The sequence below is a fragment of the Sturnira hondurensis genome, unplaced genomic scaffold, assembly GCF_014824575.4.
Source record: "Sturnira hondurensis isolate 20B ecotype Veracruz unplaced genomic scaffold, ASM1482457v3 Scaffold0000648, whole genome shotgun sequence".
Taxonomy (NCBI): Eukaryota; Metazoa; Chordata; class Mammalia; order Chiroptera; family Phyllostomidae; genus Sturnira; species Sturnira hondurensis.
This window is the reverse complement of record NW_028073279.1, coordinates 6373913-6388120: the sequence shown is the minus strand read 5'-3', so window position 1 is coordinate 6388120 and position 14208 is coordinate 6373913. Positions and strand designations below refer to the sequence as shown.

General features: G+C 41.7%; 1 protein-coding gene and 1 pseudogene across 1 annotated transcript in view; one reads left to right on the top strand and one right to left on the bottom strand.

The window, feature by feature from the left end:
• WLS (Wnt ligand secretion mediator) overlaps positions 1–14208 on the bottom strand; it is a 107043-nt gene that overhangs the window by 69400 nt on the left and 23435 nt on the right. The gene's annotated exons all lie outside the window — the stretch shown is intronic.
• LOC118985339 (protein FAM118B-like) lies at positions 9798–10951 on the top strand (annotated as a pseudogene).

Here is a 14208-nt window from a genome sequence, read left to right as displayed (position 1 = left end):
AAAAATTCCATTCATCATTACAATGTAACCTTGAATAAAAGTGTAAGCGAGCAATGACTAAAGCCATACTTCTTTTGGGAGAATATTCATTGACTCCAGTCGGCTTCCTGTTATGACATCTCAAATGGCTGTACAGTTTACAAATTGCTATCTAGCCAACCACTACCGCTATCATGCTCAAAGTTGAGTCAACATCAAATCATTAGCCCCTACTCCCGCTAGACCTGTAATTAAAGAGTTGGAGAGAGATGCAAGAGTTGGCTGCCTCCTAGAAAAGTTAAAATTAACACAACATGTTGACATGACCCATGGTCTCCATTTATGCCAACACAGACTATTTATTTCTTTGCTTTATTCAAGTGAAAAAATTCCTTTAGCAATTATCTAGGAGTATTATTATTATGTGAGCACTATGCTAACTAAAGATAGAGACAATGACAGTCCCAGGCCCCTGAGTTGCTCACAGTCTAGTGTGGGAGGCTGAGACGTTGGCAGAGAAATATATCCTGATTGAAATGTGTTCTGACAGAAGTTTGTACAGGATGCATCCCTTGGAAAGAGGGCTGGGTTGGGGGTAAGGGAGCTGCTTGCAGAAAGCTTGGACTTAGCCTTGAAAGACAGCAAACAGGTGTTTTTTTTTTAGCCTGGGGGAAAAGAGCAACAGGCAAATGGGGAAGGTTCTGCAGAAGATACACTTGGTCATAGGACATCTAGAAAAAGGTAGAAAAACAATAACACAATGTTCTAGGGATGTCTGTGAGTATTAAACATTTTACGAGATCATTGACCAAATGAAAATGCAGCCCCTCCTCAGCTTCGTTTCAACTCTTTGCTTTCTCTAACCAGTGGGGTAGTTCTACTGCACAGCCTTGGCCTCTGCTCCCAACAGTCTCTGCTCCAGTCTATGCAGCAACATGAAGAAGAAATAATAAACAGTCTTTATCAATAAAACAAATTTTTATTTGGAGGATCTTTCCTTCTAAGACACCTATCCCTGTCCTGTAGGTTTCCACAGGGCTGGCGGTGAGCACTGCTGGAAGACGGAGAAGCAAGAGAGTGTGGTGAGAAAGGAAGGAAGAAGCCCCGCCTCTTATTCTGGGCCTCCAAAGAGCCTTTGAAGGCTACATCATCAGATAATAGCCTTCACCTAAATGACAGGAAGAATGTTTGCCTTGCAACAAAAATGAAATGTAAAGACTAATCTGCTCTGGGCTATGAGGGGAAGGAATGTGGAGAACAGACCATTTAGAAGGGTAACGCATGTTTATAAGCATTGATAATCATTCTAAGAATCGCTAGCAGATCCTTTTTTTTTGCTACTGACTCCAGAAGGAGGTTGATTTAACTCTTAAGCCCTAGTCTCAGTGAAAAAGCTGCTGTCACAGTTTCTGGACCTGTAAAAACCATAAATGCTTAATTTATTAATCTGTTTTTAATAACTCCATTTATTCATTCTCTATTTTGTTCCCTTTAAGATTTGGGAAATCTTTAGAAAGTGAATAGTGAACTTTATTTTTAAGAAGCATTGAGGCTGATTCTAAAAGGCAGAACTAGTGTTTGGGGCTAAGAAGTACGGGGTCTACACGTATATCTACAAAAGCAGTGAACAGAAGCAATAGTTGGATAACATAAGCCCCCACACCTTTCAGCTGAATGATAAAGCCAAGTGACTCAGTACTCACTGCACTCTGTAGTGTGGAGAAAACATCTATTTTCTGGCTATGGGTGGTATCTATAGTATTATATACAGTAATTCTATCTCATCTACAGAGCAAGACTCCCAGTGGATGCCAGAAACTGTGGATAGTACTGAGCCCTACAATACTGTTTTTTTCCTGTACAGACATTCTTTTTTACTTGAAGGAAGCACTTTACGGCCTCTCTCTGGCATATACCCGAAATGCCAGCATCACCACTGGTGCTTTGGGGCCACTAATTAAGTAAGATAAGGTTTACTTGAGCACAAATCCTATGAGACTGAGACAGTCCATCTGGCCACTGAGACTGGCTACTGAGTGACTGCTGGGCAGGTGGTATGTACAGTGCAGACCCGCTGGACAAAGGAATGATTCATATCCCAGGCAGGATGGAGCAGAGCAGGACCATGTGAGATTTCATCGTGCTACTCAGAAAAGTGCACTATTTAAAATTTATGGACTGTTTATTTCTGGTTGACTGTAGGTGACTAAAAAACCCTGGTTAAGGGGAATTGCTTTACTCGCTTTAGTTCTAAACTTTGCTTATCTGAATGTCTATGCTTGCCTTGATGAATATTCATATGAAATGTATTGGGCATTTAGGCCCTTGGACAATACCTGGCTTGGCTTAGGATTTTTTGATGTGCCTCAAGGAGGGGAAGGAAGACAAGAGGCAAGAGGAACACAGGTGGCAGAAACCAAGGAGACCAGATGAATCCCTGTTATTTATACAACTAGAATTTTTATTCAAAGGCTCCCCTCCCCACCCCACCAAACACCATTTCACACAAAAGGATCTTCAGCTAAATTCAGAAATTAGTTTTTAAATGTGTTAAATTGAGTTCCCTCAGAGAATCTGCCTGTCTTTTTCAAGCTCAAAAATCTCTTACTTTAATTCTCGTTAAAAGGAAACATGAACACTTCGGGTGTGTCATGCAACTGATGTAGCCAGATCATGTTACCTGGTTGAGTGGTGAGGCTTTTATGTAACTAGCAATTCCTCCAGACGATTCTGTTTCCTGTTCCCTCCAGGTCTGCTTCCAGAATGATTTCTCAGTACCTGCCACAGCATGTGTCTCAGTTGTAGGATATCTCACTGTAACAACCTCTTCAAATATTTTCAGCTGAGGAAAGTGTAAATACTTGTGTTCAACTGACTTAGTACTTCAGAATTAACTGACTCGGTCTGGTCATTTCTTTATTGAAATTGCTCTCAAGTTATAATGGTCAGACATGTTGCCTCTGCCACTGCCTTTGAAGATAAAATTCTCCATTTCAACCGTACCAGGGAAATCTTACTAGATTGCTAAGTGAGATACTATTTCATGATTCAATCTTAATTACTGAAGAACTGAAAGTGGGTCTGCTGGGCCAGGACCTGGAGAAGTGGTTTTCAGAATCGCCCTCCCCGAGCCCGAGTGTGTGTAATGGGGTGCGCGAAGTGAAAAGCAATTCATTCTTGCCAGCAGTTTTCAGTAAGCAGTTAATTATGCTAACATCTGTTCTAGGAAAGCTAAATTTTTAAACACAGCAGAGCATTCCTCTACACTCAACTACTAGCACTAAAACACAAACTCACACACACCACAAAGCAGAGTTGAATGCAAAATAATTTGTACTGTACACACGAAAGTCAAGCACTTGTTTAAAAATAGTTCCCCACAACATAAACTTACGAATAAATGACATAGACAGTTTGACGGCAAAGTTTCAGAAATTGTAGCAAACGCTTGCATAATTCATTCTGACTTTAAAAATATCGAAAAATGTTGTATGTTTACATCTAAGGCCGATCAGGATCTAAATTGCTTGGCATGCAACCTCAATTGTTTTGCAGCCAAAGAAGTAACAGCTTTGAAGAATAGAAGAAGTACTCTATATTTGTCAGGATCTGCACGGCAAGCAACCAGCGCCACTTGGCTCCCATTACTTGCCTGGCTTGGCTCCCATGGAATTGAGGAGCATTGGAACCAATAGGAAAAAAAAATTAAGAGTGCTTTGGGATGCTGAGCCAAACTCTTACATAGTATTTGCAATGCTGTGGTAAATATGAAATTATTTTAAGCTCAAAAGGTTGGTGCCAGTTTTTTTCCTCTTTTTGAAAAAAATAATAAAATGCACAGTAAGGGTCCTGCCAGAGACTCAGCACACAAAACCTGCCAACCATTAGCTGTGCTAACTGGGGGAGCGATACTGAACTCTGAACACAGATTTAGAAACGGCCCTTTGTCTTTGGTATGCAGGGGCAAAGGCTATGTTAAGAAGTTTGACAGAAGTACATCAAATAACTCAGTCTAACCTCCATCCGTAAAAAATACCTGCAATTACTGTTTCCCCATCATTCCAGAAATAGTCAAGGCAGTAAAAATTAAATACACACGAAGTAAACACAAAAGATCTCCATAGAAAAACCAAATGGCTCATCTGTGGATGCTATTGCTCATTGCTCAGCAAACCCGTCGTCTGGGCTGAATTTTTGACTTTCTGCCAGGGCTTCAAAATCAGCCACCTTTCAGCCAAAAGGCTGTGGAATGCAGCCAAGACCACCTGTGGGAAGTGAGTTACAGCACCTTATAATTTACTGCCTGGGCTATGATCTTTCATAGAGCCAGCATGGAGGGCGAACCAGGTCCCGTGAGGGAAACTGGAGCCCCTGAAGGGGCCCCCAAAGCTGCCCTGGCATAGCTGCGGGGGTAGCAGTGACCGAAAGGTGGACAGCTGGCTCTATTTTGTGAGCAAGCCTGACACACTTTTGTCTTAAAATTTTAGGGTTAAGAAAAACTTTTTTCTAGAAGAAATATCAGCTATGTTCTGAAATACTTGTTCCACTCTATAAATTTCACACATTTGTTATTTATAATTTATTACTTTCAGACATCTACTATTTATAAATTACAGATATCTACTTTTATCAAATTGTTAATGTTAATAAACACACATACTATGTCAATTGCACATTCCAGCTAACAAAGCAGCTTCACACTCTTGCATCATCTAATCCTCATAGTGAACAGATGTAGTCATTATAACGTCCCTCCACAGCACAGGCAGAAGATGGGTGGGTTTTTTCCCACCACTAAGTGGCAGGGGTAGGACTAGAACCCCTGTCTGACTTGATATCCAGTGCTCCTCCCAATACATTGCAATGCCCCTCAGCTGCCCCTTTCTTTATTAGCGCTCTCCAATTACCTGAGAGCTGATGAATGGAGCAGAAGGACGGATGAGGAAGACCGAAGTGTGCCACAGGGAACTGCCTGAAGCTCCATAGACAAGGCCCTCTCCAGCACCGGGCTAGGCTCCACCCAAAGGGAATCGGCAGGATAGCTTCTCTGCAAGACTCACAGCAACAGGGCACCTCCACAGAGCTCCAGAAAGAGAAGGTGGAATAACAGGCTCCCCCAAATGCACTGAACTCAGTCAAAAGGAACAGCGGCTGTCCCATAATCTACTGGGGTTCGGGTTATAACTTCAAATTCCAGGCTGGCAGTCTGGGATGTGAGCCTAGAGCATAGCTGACTCAGGAACACATGGCAGACCTGCTACAGAAGGGACTGTGCCAGATCTTGTGGGCAGAACAAGGGCCAAGATTACAAGTTAGAGGTAGGGGAGTGTCAGAGCAACCTAAGGAAGGATTCACTGACTGATAGGATAGGCAAACGATGGCATGATTTGATTCGGGAAAGGGTGAGTTCTCCATTCACGGCAATGTTCAGGAAGTAACTAAATAAATAAGAGTCTAAACTAAGTGAGTTTTTCTCAGTGGCATCAAAATGATGAAGTCTTCCATTCACATATGTGGGATACTAGGGAATGGAGACCTTTAGGCTCAAAGAAAAGCTTCATGCAGTTGATTGATTAATTTTTCTCCACATTCTGACCCACTTCAGAAAAACAATAAAAGGAACCAAGGCGCAGGGCATTCCGAAGGGCCCAAAATGGAGCACTAGACAGTGTAAGCTGAGACTAAGGTCAAGCAAGGTCCATTAAGGACTTTATCTGGAATTTTGCAAACGCCAGGAATAACCATAGCCCCTTTCTTGATTTTTCAAAGAAATGGTAGACCCTTATAATTTCAAATTCTCTAGAATTGGAGGTGGAGATCATTTGGAGTAGAGGGTAAACTGTAGTTTCAACAGTCACATTCTTAGAAATCATTGGGGTTTTTTTTAACACTGAAATAAAATTAAGATCATTATGTAATTATTAAATAGTTTAATATTTGCATCAGCTCTGGATTCTAGCTCAGGTGCCACTTCCTGCACTCAGTTTGTTAAATGCCTATAAATGTGTCGGCACCTAAGGCCTCCACCAGTTTCCCCGAAGCAACGAATTGTCCTCACTTCCTCTAAGGCCAGCATCACCTGCTCTAGGCTTTTATCAGAGCACTCTATTTAATTTGCAAACATGGCTTCTGAAGCCTACAAAATTATAACCTCCAAAGAGGAGAGACCGTGTCTTATTCCTCCTCTTGGCACCAAACAGAGAGATTTGAACAGATAGATCCTCCAAACCTGAACTAACTATTTCCATTAAAGGGGCTTTATGTCATAATAAACACATTAATGTTAAGTTATGCCTGATTTACTTGCTAGAAAATTAACTTATCTCAAACACTATTTAATTATCAAACACTTATTAGGCACCACAGAAAAACGCCATAGTGAATTTGATCCATGGCCCACCTACATCAAAGTACAATTAAGGCTAAACCTGGCATGCAGCATGTTTGGGAGAAAGCCATGGGCCTAGAGACCCACCTCCCAACATTACATGTGCTTGAGTTGAGGCTCATTTCCCTTTCTGATAGTTCTTGCAGATCTGTGTCAACCTATATATAAAATGAATACTGAATTTTGAGGATCAAAATGAACTTCTTCTCCCAAACTAGAACACTACCACCCTAGTCCAGGGGGGCGGGGGAGCGGAGTAAATTTACACATCAAAAGCATGTGTATGAGACAGACAACAGGCAAGCAAAAGCATGGTAATTTTTGAAAAATTTCTCCTAAAGGGTTTATAGCTAATATTTAAATGCGAGAGCATGTTTCAATGACTACATTTTAGCCTATTTCCTGGAAATTAAGCTTCTCAAAGGTAGGATTTCACAATTATTTATCTTATTCTAGCATTGCCCTGAGGGGGTCAAGGCCCGAATGTTAGAAATAGAATATGAGATAAAATGTTTACCTCTTAGCCTTAAATGTATATAATTAGTGGCTGCATATTTGAAGACTTTATGACAAAAATCTACACTCTTAACACACATAAGGAAAAATATGGCCACTTCATTAACATCTTAAAAACAAGTTCTGCCAGAAAGAAAAGCAAACAGCCCTTTCTAGAGACATCAAATCCTGCTTTTGAGATCGAGTCCACAGGACAGGCTCAGAGAGAAGCCTGGGCAAAGGAACCCAGGGCCGTATGTACAAGTACATTCTATTTACCCAGAAGTGCTAAATGAGTTTTTCTCTCTGGCCCAATAAACCACATCCAAAATTTCTGTAAGAACTAGTAAAGAAAAGCAGTGGAAGACTTCTGGTGTTAAAGGAGCAGCGGAGAATAGGATGGGGACTGAAAGTCTAGGGCTAATATATGGAGCTTCTGAAGGATGGCAGTGTGACTGGAGGGATGGGTTCTTCAGGAAGAATTTGCAGGCCCTGTTGATTCGTGTGGGATGGGAGAGAGAGAAGTCAAGAATGTCCTCAAGTTTCTTGCACCAACATCAGATGGACAGTAGTGTCACTTGGCTGGGAGAGGAATCAAAGAAAAATGGGTGATAAGACACACCAGTTAGAATATGTAGAAGCTGGAAGTACATGGCTCGTTAAAAGAACATGTACAAATGACCCATGGACATGGATAACAGGGTGGGGATGGACTGTGGGCGCAATGGCGGGATGGGATGGAGGAGGGCAAAGGGGGAAAATTGGGACAATATAATAGAATAAACAAGAATAAAAAAGGAAAAGAAGAGTTCAATTTGCATTGAGGGAAGTAGGTTACAGATAAAAAAGGTCAAATACATGAACAGCTAAGATTTGGAGGAGGAATTAGACTTATTCTAAGTAGTCCCAATGTTGCAAGTTCTAAGGAAGCAGTTCTAAGATCAAGAATATCTAAGGGTCTAAAGTTAATCTGCCCAGTTGAAGACAATGAGCTGTTCACACCTTTATTCCTGCTGGCAACACTGGGTGAGTGCAAAAAGTGCAGGGACACCTGAGCACTGGATGTGGATGGAAAGACAGCCTTTAGGTCCTTCTTCATTATGAACCATTCTATGAGCACTCTTGCAGGGATGTCCAACCCACAGCCGCATGCAGCCCAGGATGGCTACGAATGCAGCTCAACACAAAATCATACATTTACTTAAAACATTATGAGATTTTTTTTTGTGATTACATGTCACGGTATATGTAATATGTGGTCTAAGACAATTCTTCCGGCATGGCCCAGTGATGCCAAATGTTTGGACACCCCTGAAGAGTTTTAATTCTGGACCACAAAATCAGTCTGCTATTCCTGAACTACTGCAAACTTGAGGAGAACCTTGGTGGAATGAATTATCCCAGGAATCAGGCCCGCAGAGTTCTAGTATTGGACATGCCACCAACCAGGCAAATTATTCCACCAATCTTGGGCCCCAGTTCTCTCAACTGCAAAGGTGGTATTTTAACTGTTAGACATACCTAACTTAGAAATTATGACTCCACAGGGATATTATATACTCTATGTTATGGTGAAAGTCATTCTTTTAACGTTAAAAAATATCTTTAAATTAGGGTTAATGTGTATGCCAAGAATAGAGGCTCTCAAGCCTTGTTCATCTAGGCTCTTTCTTTCCTCATTTTCCTTGTACGTTCATATCTGTTAGAGGAAAAGACCTCAATCATCCCACTCTATTGTGTAGTGCTGTTAGGAGTCAGAATAGGCTCTGGGTGTTTTCTATCTTCCAGCAACTGGTGAGAGCAACAGACTGTTCCAAAAAGCAAGGGCAAACAACAGCCAACTGCAAAACTTCATACTGATGTATTCAGTACAATGAAATAGACCTCCATAATATGCACTATGGGAAAGTAAGTCTAATGCACTCACAAAGAAAATGTTTAGGAATAAAAAAAAAAAGCACTCCATTCCAGCTTCCAGCCAATTGCCCATTCACTCACAGTATAATGCAACACAAAGACATTCCAATACAATGAAATAATGTGGAATATGTCCAAACTCTATTTTTCAGGATGACAGAAATAAACTCAACAGAGCTGTCTATTACTATTCCAAAGAAATGTAAGTTGTGGCATACACTGCCTTAAAAATAAAATCATTGACAAAATTGGTTAATAAATTCAAAACATTCATTCAGATTTTCATGTAAACTGCTGGGTTCTTAGTATATTTCAAATTTTACCCAGATTACCCTCTACAAAAATGTAACATTGCAGAAAACAATTATAGTGCAACTGTCACAGGAAGGGCTCTTGATATGGTTGTAGACACTTACAAAAAAGGGAGTAAGAAAAATTAAAAGTGAGTGCTCTAGACTCAGAAGTACTTGGATCAGGTCCCAGCTCTGTTATTTACCAGTAGGTTAGTTGGGCAACTTACATAGCCTTATGAAGTGAGTTTCCTCTTTGTAAAATTTTACTAAGAGTACCCATGTCACAGGTTGGTTGTATAGATAAAATAATTAACACAAAGAGCCTACTACATCACTTTGCACATAGCGAGGCTTTAATAAATGTCAAGTATTTTGATAACAACGACGCTGCCAGCAAATGCAGTAGAATAATCTGGAGGGAGATGGGGACCTTATCCGGGTTCACTATCCTGTCTTCTTTTCCTTAAGGATATGTTAATCCCAAGGTACTAGAGGGTCTGGATCTTGCATCATTAAAAACAGGGGTTCTCCTTATCTTTCAGCGAACAGCACCAATAGTCAGAGATGATTCTCAAAAAATTTTAACCTGAGAGTTCGAGCAGTGGCAGCATTAGGAGCGGACATGGGAACTCGTGGCTTCGGGGAGCCAGACCTCTGATACACAAAACACGTTTGGATTCTTCAGTGATGACAACGCACACCTGCTAGCCCCCCCCAAACACAGGATGCTGTCTCCAAGATTAACAAGTGAGAAGCCTGGGGAACTTTGTGCTGGTGATTGGAACAGGCATTACTGCTGCAGTTGCACCTCAGGTTCCAGCCTTGAGAGCCTTGAAAGGATTAATTAATTCAGGCCTGACTGATGCTGCCATTGATTTTGCACTTCTGGAAGATGAGGACAGTAAGACATTTCAGAAATGTCTCCATGAAGACCAGAGTCTTGCTCATGTCACCCAGGAGCTCATTCAGAAACTCTCTACTTGTTTTACTAATGTTCCAGGGGTGTCCTACCTGTGGCCCACAGGCCGCATACAGCCCAAGATGGCTATGAATTCAGCCCAACATAAAATTGCAAATTTACTTAAAATATTATGAGACTTTTTTTGTGATTACATGTCTCAATGTCACATAATCACAAAATCACAATGGCCCAAGACAAGTCTTCTTCTTCCGGGGTGGCCCAGAGATGCTAAAAGGTTGGAACCCCCTGGATGTGTTTTAAGGACTATTTATGCACAGTATTGGGTGGCTTGCAGTCAAAGATCAAAGACCCTGGAAAAAACCCACTTCAGTCAGTTCTCCATCTAATGGAAAATGGAGCCCTGGTATGGACTCAAAATTTCAACAGTCTCCTGGAACTGTATGCAGCAGATCAGGAAAAATAAGCTGAATCCCTTGACCTTTCTGATGCAGAAAAGGTCATAGACTGGGCTAGAAAGAAACAGAAGCTGAGCAGGTTACATACCTGTGGAGTCTATACCAACCCCAGGGGCATTGTCCTTCATTCAGCTGCCTATTGGCATGTGCTCAGGAACACTCAAGATATGGAGAGATTCAGAAACTCCGGGAAAACAAGTTGTTACTTTTCCAGGGTTCCGGCTGGAATATTCTTGACACCACTTCCCAAGCCCCTTTTCTGAAGGCTGTCAAGCATATATCTGACACACATTTTGTGCTGGCTCAGGCAAAAGATGAAGTTCAGTTCACTAAGTGTCAAGAAGACACGGGGCACAAAGAGATTTTAGTTGTGCCTTATAGAGACGAACATGCAGGTCTTGCAGAATATTTAAAGAGACTGATCTGGGAGATGTCTGGGAGGGGTAGAGCAGTAGGGACGGTGAGACGAGGTTGGCTATATGGCTCCCCTGCAGCTCAGTGAAACAAGAGACCACAGTGCATGAGAGCACTACAGGAGTCCCCACCATCAGACCAAGCTGCAAAGGCCTCCTGGGGACAGTGTTTACTTTGTGCCTCCAGCCGGTTCTTGCTCTTTTTTTTTTTTTTTTTTTGGTTCTTAGTGTAATGCAGCCTGTTCCAGTTCGAGAACACCCAAGTGACAAGGGGACCCAGCAGCAGCTCCCCAGCTCACCTCTAAGCTGGACACACTGCTCGAGTCTACAAAGCAGATCAGCATGAGATCCACTGAGTGAGGCTGCAGGTTTGTGTGAAGGACTTGGGGTGCAGATGCCATGGGATCACCATGGCCCTTGGTTCAGTCTTGTGCTCTATACTTGGTTTTTCAATGAAGCTTAATGATTGTTTTTTTTACAGGATTTGAAGCTCTAATTTTCTTGATCTGTTAATAACCTGAGCTGTATCAAAACCTTGTGCATTTACTTCCCAAGGCCCTGGTTCTACTTTTAGTCACTTTGGAAAACAAACCTACAAGGTACAGTAGGCCTAATTTTTGAAACTCAATTTAAACTTTAAAAGATCTGTTCCACCCTGGCTGGTGTGGCTCAGTGCGTTGGGCACCAGCCTTCAAAGTGAAAACCGGCCAGTTTGATTTCCAGTCAGGGCTCATGCCTGGGCTGCAGGCCAGGTCCCTGGTTAGGGGCACGTGAGAGGCAACCAATCCATGTTTCTCTTGCTTGTAGATGTTTCTCTTTCTTTCTTCCTTCCCCTCTCTCTAACAAGTAAATAAATATAAATAAAATCTTTATAAAAAAGATCTGTTCCTTCAGCTGGACGAGGGGTATTCTCATTCTCAGGAGAGCCATTTTACTCGATTCCTCAGAGCATTGGCGATTCCTGCTGTTTTCCTTCTTACGACGAACCCTAGTCAACGTGATGCAGGATTTTAATTTTGAATCCTATATAAAGTAACTCCAAGACAAAAAAAAAAAAACCAAGTTGAACATCTAAGGTGTCTTTTCCCTGAGAAATAGCCCAAGGATACCCTAGTCAGCCTGTTGTTTGAAAGAACACAGAATAAGCCCTTACTTTCTCTTCAGTGAAATGGGACTATAAGATTTTTCACAATCATATTTACAAATTATTATAAAATAATTACTGCCCAAAGTATTAACATGGGTCTTCCCTCCTCCTCCCCCTCCTCCCTACAGATATAGAGAATGCTGGTTTTGTGGCATGCCTTCATCTGCCCCCCACCCCCCACCATGAGGGTTCAAGTATTGCTACACGGATTCTTTGGATTTTCATGGTACACAATCAAGAGAAAGAAGACAGGTAGAAGAGATGGACTTGGCTGGGAGAGGTCAGTCATGTCTTTAATAAGAACAACATAAAAAACTAAGATAGGTGCAAAAACTTCAAATAAACCTTTGGCAGGATGTATTTAATTAGCACATTGCATTGGGACAATGGAAAGGATTGACAAAGGCACATTAGGATTATGGAGCTAGACTATATGAGGTTCAAGTTACAGCTACATTAGATCATCATCTAATTCCGAAATTTTATTCAAAGCCTAGGCTCCCCACAATCAGACAGCTACACGTGCCAATTCCATCTTAGTGCTCCTGGCTGTCCTGCCCTGATCCCTCCCTCCCAGGGTTTCTTGACCTCAGCACTTTGACATTTTGGGTGGGGTAACTGTTGCTGGGGCTGCCTCATGCATTGTAGGATATTTAGCAGCAGCCCGGGCTTCTCCCCACTAGTTAGTGATGGCTTCTTCTCTCTTCCTCCAGCAAGACATGACAACCAAAAATGTTTCCAGACATTGTCAAATATCCTCTTGGGGGCAAAATGTTCCTAGATGAGAACCCCTACTTTTTCCTAACAACTCAAGCTTAGAAGAAAAATCTCTACTCCACTAACTTATTCTGTGGCCTGCCTTTTCAGAGTTTGCAACGGCATGGATTCCAAGTTCTCAACAATCCATAACCATTGCAGTTATCTACATACTGGACTGGCTGCATCAGGTTGTCATCTACAAATTGTAAATGGCTATAACGGGTATCATTTGTTGGGTGTCTGTTATGTGCCAGGCATTGGGCTAGGGGATTTAACTGGATTGATATCCGGTCCTATGCAATAGAGAGGGGTAAATCATATTACTGACACTCAGAGATAAGTAAAATGAGACTCACAATGTAAATATCTCATCTAAAGTCAACAAGTAGTTGACCTGGAGTTTGAAACGAAATCTGTTTGAGCTCACTCAGAATCTCTCTTTGCCTTAGGCTACACTATTTCTCCCACTGAGAAAAATCAATTGCAGAGATCTATGGAAAATGCATTTGGCATGAGATTTATATGAGTTAAAATGGTGAGGCAGTGCATCGACTGTTTCAGAACTCAGGGTTCTCTGAACAAGCTGACCACCAGCAATAACAAGTTGATTTTTGAATTATGAACATTCTACTGAAAACAGGAAAATGGTGGTTTCCTCTAGGTAGAAACAACAAGCCCCTAGATGGTTGCCATGGTAGCAGAGGTGAACTTAATCTTGACTGGGAATACAATCACCAGATAGGGACAGCAGGTATGGTAAGGAGTCTAAACCAGATAAGGTGTTTTTTCCTACTGGAAAAAAAAAGAGAAAGTCAAAAGAGAGAAATGATAGTCATCTTCAATTTGAAAGGTCACCATTTAACTGAAGGGACACACATGATGTAGATTATTCCAAAAGGAAAATCCAGGATTCATGAGTGGAAATTACAATGTGGTAATGGAAGCCAGTTTTCCACTGAGTGATAAGAAATAACATTTAACCATCATAGTGTCTGAACTGGACTGAAAATTGAAATAGCTGTCTAGACAGCAACTCATCACTAAGACAGAAAGGTGACGGCAGGATGGCCATCTCTGTTAGAAGACTCCTGTGTGGGTGGGGCAGGACTAGATGAATTCATAGGCCCCTTAAAAAACAAGGTTCTGTCCTGGCTGATGTGGCTCAGTGGATTGAGTGCTGGCCTGTGAACCATTGGGTCACTGGTTTGCTTCCCAGTCAGGGCACATGCCTGGGTTTCAGGCCAGGTCCCCAGTAGGGGGTGCATGAGAGGCAACCAACCATACATTGATGTTTTTCTCCCTCTCTCCTTCCCTTCTGCTTTCTCTAAAAATAAATACATAAAGTCTTAAAAAAGCCCCCAAACCAAGGATCTATATTTCTACAGAATTAGAAAATTGTGAGATTCCTGCTGAAAACAGACAAATAGAAGATGGGGAAAT